Genomic DNA, 9,448 nt, shown 5'->3' on the forward strand with positions numbered 1-9,448 from the left:
TAATTTTTTGGAAAATGTAAAAATTAAAAAAAATTATTTTCACTATTTTTTTTTTTACATACTGTCACCAGTGCAGTACACTGTCATCATATAACTGGCATGGCGGTGAACAGGGACACTGACTGGTGACAGTATGAAAAAAAAAAAAAAAATATATATATATATATATATATATATATTTTTTTTTATTATTTTTAATTTTTTATTACATTTTTTTTATTTTTTTAAGATTTTTTTTTCATATTTTACTATGACCAAAGTAGTACAATGCTACCATAGTAACATTGTACTACTTTGGGGAAGTGATCAGTATTTTTTTTATTTTTTTTTTTACACAATTTGCTTATAGCAAAGAATTACTTTGCTATAAGCAAGCATTTACCTGAATGACATCGATTCATTTAGGGTTTTTTTTTTTTTTTTTTTGTTCTTAGCTGTGATTTGGCCACAGCTAATCACATGACATGTGCATGTGACCTGCTGTGACCATTCACAGCTAGGCACTAGTATACAATGGATGGCATGAATGAAGCCATCCATTGTATACAACTGTCATGTGACCTGCTGTGATTGGTCACAGCAGGTCACATGGTACCGGCAACGGGGGTCGGTACTCAGATCTGTCATCGGCCGTGTCTGAGGTACACGGCTGGTGGTAGATCGCGCCGCAGCGCAGCTCTGCAACCGCGCGAACTGCGCATGTGCGGGAGGACGCCAAATGGCGTACACCTCGGAAAGCTAAACCATTTTTGCGGCCGCCAAACGGCTATAGGCCGGGCGGCTAATGGTTAATTGGGGAATCTGCATAAAACCATGTTGGGTAATTTCTAGAATTCAACTTAATATTTGACTTGATCTCAAAATGTGTCTCCTGCACAAAAACCACCGAAGCTTCTCTATGTTGCAACTCTCTGAATAACTTAAATCTCTTCCCAGGACAATTCAACCCATTTACATTATATGTTATAAACCGTAATTCTTCCATACTTCTTGTATCACTGCTGTTATACCTCCTTCTATTATGCAGAGTGTTGTCCCTAATGCCCCTCCCACACCACATCCCCCCTCCCCACCCAATACCCATCCGACCCCACCCCTGCCCCGCCATTCTCCCAGACCATTCCCCCCCATCCCCCTCCCAATACCCCGCCTTTTACTACCCAACCCATTTTTAGGCCTCTAATTTGCCTACTAATCATTTCTGGTCTCAAATCCACTTTTGATTTAAACCTTAGAGCTCAACTCCGCCCATGAACAGCACTCCCTCCTTCCAACCTCCCCAATTACCCTCCATCTATCTATTTAGTCCTATAAACTTTCACAGTGCCCATAAAAACGGATCTCCAAAAGAAACGCCATGGGGAGGAAGAGGTTGAGATGGGAGAGAGAAGAAAAAAAAACAACTCACATCCCCCCACTCCTCCTTACTTCCTCCTTCTAACAGTCTGCCAATCCTCCTTTCCCTCAACTCCTATTGCTCCCTCTTCTTCCCACCCAGTAATCTCTGTTCTATGCAAATATAGTCTCTCACAGAAGTCTCTCAAGTCCTCAGGATATCTCAAGTAAGCTGTAACTCCATTCTTCCATTCGATTAAACACGCTGGCGTGCCCCATCTATAGTGTACATTCCGTTCTCTCATCTGCTCCAACAGGGGTTTCAAAGATCTCCTTCTCCACATAGTCTCAGGTGATAGATCCGCAAAAATCTGATTATTTATTTCTCCATACTCAATAGTTGTTCTCCCTTTGATCTTTCTCCAAATCTCTTCCTTATCACCATACTTGTACAACTGAACAATTATATCTCTTGGTTTTTCCTTCTCGTTTCCTTGGTAAAACTTTCCTGTTCTAAAAACTCCATCCAATTTAACTAACTCTGTTTCAGGTCTGTCCATTATGGAGTTTAAGATTTTACAAACCAATTCTTGCATTTCTTCCCCTTTAAAAATTTCTGGGATTCCTCGTATCCTAAGGTTGCTTCTGCTATCTCTATTCTCTTGTACTTCCATCTTATACAGCAATTTTTTCTGAGTTTTCCCAATGGAAATTTTTTTTTTCTAAGTCTATAATATTTAGGGCCTGATTTTTAACTTTTCCCTCCGTATCCTCCATTCTCAGTAACAAATGCTCCAAATCCTTCCCTATAGTTGTCATTTCTTGCTTTATAGCTTTTCCCAGATTTTTAAACATTTCTGCCATTTCTTTTTTATTCGGTACTTGTAAATCACTTTCCGGATCTTTCCTCTCTATATTTTCAAGCATTTGTTGGCTGCTACTTTTCAGTCCCAGTGATAGTCTAGTGCTGTTTTCCAGGCTAATTTCCATTTCCCCTTTTTTACTTCCACCTTGGGACCTTACAGGAGTCACACTTCCCTGAGACGTGTATTTTTTAATTGTACCCGTTTGGGACCCTTTAAGCCCACTTCCTTTAGCGCTTTTACTCCTCATATCTTCTGTGGTTTATTTTTCCAAACCGGGGGGAGACCTTTTTTTTTTTTTTTTTTTTTTTTTTTTTTAAGATATATATTAGGCAGTCAGTATTAATCTGTTAATTATCAGTTATCACTTTCCTTTCCTCTTCTTCTAGGGCCACTTAACCCCTTTTTTTCTTCCATGCCTTCACATCCCCCTGGGAATCCTCTTTTTCTCCCATGCAGAGTGTTTTAACTTATACCCCACAGTCAAAACCACTGTGCAGTTAACCTGGGTCATTCTCACTCACCCTCCTTCAATCACTTCTCTTGTGAGCCGGCCCCAGTCTGTAGTTGTCCGTTTTTCTCTTGGGGGGGTTCCTTCAGGGTCTCCTCTTATCTTGTGTGGCCCTCAGTAGGATGATGGCTGCATAATTCTCTAATTTTGTATAAACAGCAATTACCACAGAACAGAGCCACCTATTGCAACATGAAGTCCTTAACAGGGAAACATTAAGGTAAGAATTTTTACACTGATAATCATATATACAGTTCAGGTCTCCCATAAGCGCTCATTTCAAATTTGGCTGATGATAGCAACTGGAGTCACCTATCAGCTTCTCATTATCAGCAGTAAGGTTGCTGCAGTTAAATTGGTATTAAACCCAAAAACAAAACTGTAATTCATTGCAATTTAAGTAGGTGACTCCTCAATCTATGGAGGAACATTGTAGTCACCTAGTCACCCTTTGACAGCAACATTGGCTGGAGAGGGAAGTGTTAGGTGGACTAGTAGGTTTTAAGTGATACTAAAAGGTTCAGCTTTTTTTGTTTTTTTCTTTTAAACAATAAACATGTCATACATACCTGCTATGTGGAATGGCTCCTCCCCCCTGATGAGTGCCCCCAGAAAAAGCTGCTTGCTCTGGAGGCACTAGAACATGATCGCTCCCGAGTCACCTCTTTGGTCCATACGATATACAGAGTACTGCCCAACCCCCTGCTCTCTCCTCACTGGCTGTGATTGACAGCAGCAGGAGCAGCAGGAGCCAATGGCTCCCAGTACTGTGTCTCAGCCAATGAGAAGAGAGAGACCAGGGAGAGACGCTGCTCCCGAGCACATTTCTGGATCCAGATCAGGCTCAGGTAAGTATTTGGGGACTGAGGAGGAGCTGCACACTGAATGTTTTTTTTTTTTTTTTAACTTCATGCATAGAATATATAATGGTAAATAACCTGCAGCCTTTAGAACTAATTTAAATGTACTTGATAAAAATGAATAACAAATTAAAGTGGTTTAAACACAAAAGCAAACATTTATTATATTACAGCTTTCCAATCCACAGCTGTGATGGCTACATTTGTTTTCTTTTTTTAGGTTTTCTTTGTCTTATTTTCCCCTGTGAGCAGCTCTTTTTGACAGGACGTCATATGATGCCCAGTCACAATGGTGAGTGTCCCGCCTGGCTGTCAATCTGCTATAGGCCGGGTGGGAAGATGTTAAGAGCACAAAGGGCTTGGCCTCTTAAGGCATCGGCATACCAAGACATTTTGGACAATTTCATGCACCCAACTTTGTGGGAACACTTTGGGGATGGCCCCTTCATTTCCAACATGACTGCATACCAGTGCACAAAGTAATGTCCATATAGACATGGAGGAGCGAGTTTGGGGTGGAGGAATTTGACTGGCCTGCACAGAGTCTTGACCTCAACCCGATAGAACACCTTTGGGATGAATTAGAGCGGAGACTGCGATCCAGGCCTTCTCATCCGACATCAGTGCCTGACCTCACAAATGTGCTTCTGGAATAATGGTCAACAAACCTTCCCATAGACACTCCTAAACCTTATGGACGGCCTTCCCAGAAGAGGTGAAGCTGTTATAGCTGCAAAGGGCGGGCCAACTCAATATTGAACCCTACGGACTAAGACTGGGATGCCATTAAAGTTCATGCACGTGTAAAGGCAAGCCGACCAATACTTTTGGCAATATAGTGTATTTGTGATGATGGAAAACAGGAATGATTTGTTGTATAATTAGAACTCTGAATATAATCAGTAATTGGCATTCTTGGCATATACAGACTATTTCATATATGTACATTCCTATCTTTTTATTAGGTTTTGTTCCTGGACAGTGTCTGATGGTTGATGTCCGATCTGTCTTAATCTGCTCCAGTGCCATAAGACATCTGCTGCTTGACTTTACCTTTAAGGAACACCATACTTACTCCAAAGAAAAATGCCCAAAATTCTGACTACAAGGGCCTAAGCAATGATCAAAAATGAGGCAAAAGAACCAACAAACTTTATAACAGAATACACTAAAGTCTTATAGGCTTACCTGTAGGTATAAATAAACAAGACTTTACAACCACTTTATCCACTTGCCCTCGAGAGGATTTTCCCCCCTTCCTGACCAGGCCATTTTTTGCGATACGGCACTGCTTTACTTTAACCACTTGAGCCCCAGAGGATTTACCCCCCTTAATGACCAGGCCTTTTTTTGCTGTTTGGCGCTGCACTAATTCAAATGATAATTGCGCGATCATGCAATGCTATACCCAAACAAAATTTACGTCCTTTTTTTCACACAAATAGAGCTTTCTTTTGGTGGTATTTGATCACCTGTGCGCTTTTTATTTTTTGCGCTATAAACAAAAAAACCACAAAAATTTTGAAAAAAAAACAATATTTTCTACTTTCAGCTATAAAAAATATATCGTAAACTCAAAGTTAGTCATAAATTTAAGCCAAAATGTATTCTGCTACATGTTTTTGGTAAAAAAAATCCCAATAAGTGTATATTGATTGCTTTGTGTGAAAGTTATAGCGTCTACAAACTATCGTATAGATGCTGTAATTTATGCCTTTTTTTGCTATACAGCGCTGCACTAATTCAAATGATAATTGCACGGTCATGCAATGCTGTACCCAAACGAAATTTACGTCCTTTTTTTCACACAAATAGAGCTTTCTTTTGGTGGTATTTGATCACCTGTGCGCTTTTTATTTTTTGCGCTATAAACAAAAAAACCACAAAAATTTTGAAAAAAAACAATATTTTCTACTTTCAGCTATAAAAAATATATCGTAAACTCAAAGTTAGTCATAAATTTAAGCCAAAATGTATTCTGCTACATGTTTTTGGTAAAAAAAATCCCAATAAGTGTATATTGATTGCTTTGTGTGAAAGTTATAGCGTCTACAAACTATGGTATAGATACTGTAATTTATGCCTTTTTTTGCTATACAGCGCTGCACTAACTCAAATGATAATTGCGCGGTCATGCAATGCTGCACCCAAACGAAAATTACGTCCTTTTTTTCACACAAATAGAGCTTTCTTTTGGTGGTATTTGATCACCTGTGTGCTTTTTATTTTTTGCGCTATAAACAAAATAACCACAAAATTTTGAAAAAAACCAATGTTTTCTACTTTCAGCTATAAAAAATATATCGTAAACTCAAAGTTAGTCATAAATTTAAGCCAAAATGTATTCTTCTACATGTTTTTGGTAAAAAAAATCCCAATAAGTGTATATTGATTGCTTTATGTGAAAGTTATAGTGTCTACAAACTATGGTATAGATACTGTAATTTATGCCTTTTTTTTTGCTATACAGCGCTGCACTAACTCAAATGATAATTGCGCGGTCATGCAATGCTATACCCAAACAAAATTTATGTCCTTTTTTTCACACAAATAGAGCTTTCTTTTGGTGGTATTTGATCACCTGTGCACTTTTTATTTTTTGCGCTATAAACAAAAAAACCACAAAAATTTTGAAAAAAAACAATATTTTCTACTTTCAGCTATAAAAAATATATCGTAAACTCAAAGTTAGTCATAAATTTAAGCCAAAATGTATTCTGCTACATGTTTTTGGTAAAAAAAATCCCAAGAAGTGTATATTGATTGCTTTGTGTGAAAGTTATAGCGTCTACAAACTATCGTATAGATGCTGTAATTTATGCCTTTTTTTGCTATACAGCGCTGCACTAATTCAAATGATAATTGCACGGTCATGCAATGCTGTACCCAAACGAAATTTACGTCCTTTTTTTCACACAAATAGAGCTTTCTTTTGGTGGTATTTGATCACCTGTGCGCTTTTTATTTTTTGCGCTATAAACAAAAAAACCACAAAAATTTTGAAAAAAAACAATATTTTCTACTTTCAGCTATAAAAAATATATCGTAAACTCAAAGTTAGTCATAAATTTAAGCCAAAATGTATTCTGCTACATGTTTTTGGTAAAAAAAATCCCAATAAGTGTATATTGATTGCTTTGTGTGAAAGTTATAGCGTCTACAAACTATGGTATAGATACTGTAATTTATGCCTTTTTTTGCTATACAGCGCTGCACTAACTCAAATGATAATTGCGCGGTCATGCAATGCTGCACCCAAACGAAAATTACGTCCTTTTTTTCACACAAATAGAGCTTTCTTTTGGTGGTATTTGATCACCTGTGTGCTTTTTATTTTTTGCGCTATAAACAAAATAACCACAAAAATTTTGAAAAAAACCAATGTTTTCTACTTTCAGCTATAAAAAATATATCGTAAACTCAAAGTTAGTCATAAATTTAAGCCAAAATGTATTCTTCTACATGTTTTTGGTAAAAAAAATCCCAATAAGTGTATATTGATTGCTTTATGTGAAAGTTATAGCGTCTACAAACTATGGTATAGATACTGTAATTTATGCCTTTTTTTGCTATACAGCGCTGCACTAACTCAAATGATAATTGCGCGGTCATGCAATGCTGCACCCAAACGAAAATTACGTCCTTTTTTTCACACAAATAGAGCTTTCTTTTGGTGGTATTTGATCACCTGTGCGCTTTTTATTTTTTGCGCTATAAACAAAAAAACCACAAAAATTTTGAAAAAAAACAATTTTCTACTTTCAGCTATAAAAAATATATCGTAAACTCAAAGTTAGTCATAAATTTAAGCCAAAATGTATTCTGCTACATGTTTTTGGTAAAAAAAATCCCGTGCATTAGTGGGCAAACTGGCGCTATCTAGGAGGGGCGCTAACACTATCGGAAGTCACCAGTGACACTAATACAGTGATCAGTAAAAATCTGTTCACTGTAATCAATGACACTGGTGACAGGGCAGTGAAGGGGTTAACTGGGGGGGGGGGGCGATCAAGGGATTAAACGGGATTACTGGTGTACTGGCGGGCAAACTGGCGCTATCTGGGAGGGGCGCTAACTCTATCGGAAGTCGCCAGCGACACTGATACAGTGATCAGTAAAAATTGGTTCACTGATCAGTGACACTGGGTGACAGGGCAGTGCAGGGGTTAACTGGGGGGGGCGATCAAGGGGTTAAACGGGATTACTGGTGTACTGGCGGGCAAACTGGCGCTATCTGGGAGGGGCGCTAACTCTATCGGAAGTCGCCAGCGACACTGATACAGTGATCAGTAAAAATTGGTTCACTGATCAGTGACACTGGGTGACAGGCAGTGAAGGGTTTAAACTGGAGGGGGGCGATCAAGGGGTTAAACGGGATTACTGGTGTACTGGCGGGCAATCTGGCGCTATCTGGGAGGGGCGCTAACTCTATCGGAAGTCGCCAGCGACACTGATACAGTGATCTGTAAAAATTGGTTCACTGATCAGTGACACTGGGTGACAGGGCAGTGAAGGGGTTAACTGGAGGGGTGGGGGGGCGATCAAGGGGTTAAACGGGATTACTGGTGTACTGGTGGGCAAACTGGCGCTATCTGGGAGGGGCGCTAACTCTATCGGAAGTCGCCAGCGACACTGATACAGTGATCAGTAAAAATTGGTTCACTGATCAGTGACACTGGGTGACAGGCAGTGAAGGGTTTAAATGGAGGGGGGGGGCGATCAAGGGGTTAAACGGGATTACTGGTGTACTGGCGGGCAATCTGGCGCTATCTGGGAGGGGCGCTAACTCTATCGGAAGTCGCCAGCGACACTGATACAGTGATCTGTAAAAATTGGTTCACTGATCAGTGACACTGGGTGACAGGGCAGTGAAGGGGTTAACTGGAGGGGGGGGGCGATCAAGGGGTTAAACGGGATTACTGGTGTACTGGCGGGCAAACTGGCGCTATCTGGGGGGGGCGCTAACTCTATCGGAAGTCGCCAGCGACACTGATACAGTGATCAGTAAAAATTGGTTCACTGATCAGTGACACTGGGTGACAGGGCAGTGAAGGGGTTAACTGGAGGGGGGGGCGATCAAGGGGTTAAACGGGATTACTGGTGTACTGGCGGGCAATCTGGCGCTATCTGGGAGGGGCGCTAACTCTATCGGAAGTCGCCAGCGACACTGATCAGTAAAAATCGCTTCACTGATCAGTAACACTGGTGACAGGGCAGTGAAGGGTTAACTGGAGGGGGGGGGGGCGATCAGGGGGTTAAATGTGTCCTAGAGTGTTCTAACTGTAGTGTAGTGCTTGTGTACTCACTTTTTGGATGTCTTCTTCTCTGTCTGGAACGGAATGTGTCCAGGCAGAGAAGAATGACATCATATCCTGCCCTGTGTATGTCAACACAGGACAGGATAGGACAGGGACCGATCATGTGATTTCAGCCAGAAATCACTGGCTGAAATCTAATGATTGATCCCTCCTGGAACAAATAGTGTCACCCGCGGGTCGGCGGGAACGCGCGCGCGCGCCCCCTGCCGGCGAAAGTGTCGGGAGTGCGGAACCCGTTTTTAAACGTGGTTTTGCGCTCCACTGCCGCCCTGCACACGTATATACACAGTGGCAGGGCGGCAAGCGGTTAACTTACAATTGTGCGATCATGCAATGCCGCACCCAAATTAAATTTACGTCTTTTTTTCCTCACAAATTGAGCTTTCTTTCGGTGGTATTTTATCACCTCTGCTTTTTTTTGCGCTATAAACAAAAAAAGATCAATTTGGAAAAAAAACTATATTTTTAATTTTTTGCCATTAAACATGTAAAAACAGTAAAAAACAAAAATCAAATTTCATCATAAATTTAGGCCAAAATGTATTCTACATCATGTCTTTG

Source organism: Staurois parvus, unplaced genomic scaffold (assembly GCF_062004578.1).
Source record: "Staurois parvus isolate SC_StPar_1 unplaced genomic scaffold, SC_StPar_1.0 ptg000232l, whole genome shotgun sequence".
Classification (NCBI taxonomy): Eukaryota; Metazoa; Chordata; class Amphibia; order Anura; family Ranidae; genus Staurois; species Staurois parvus.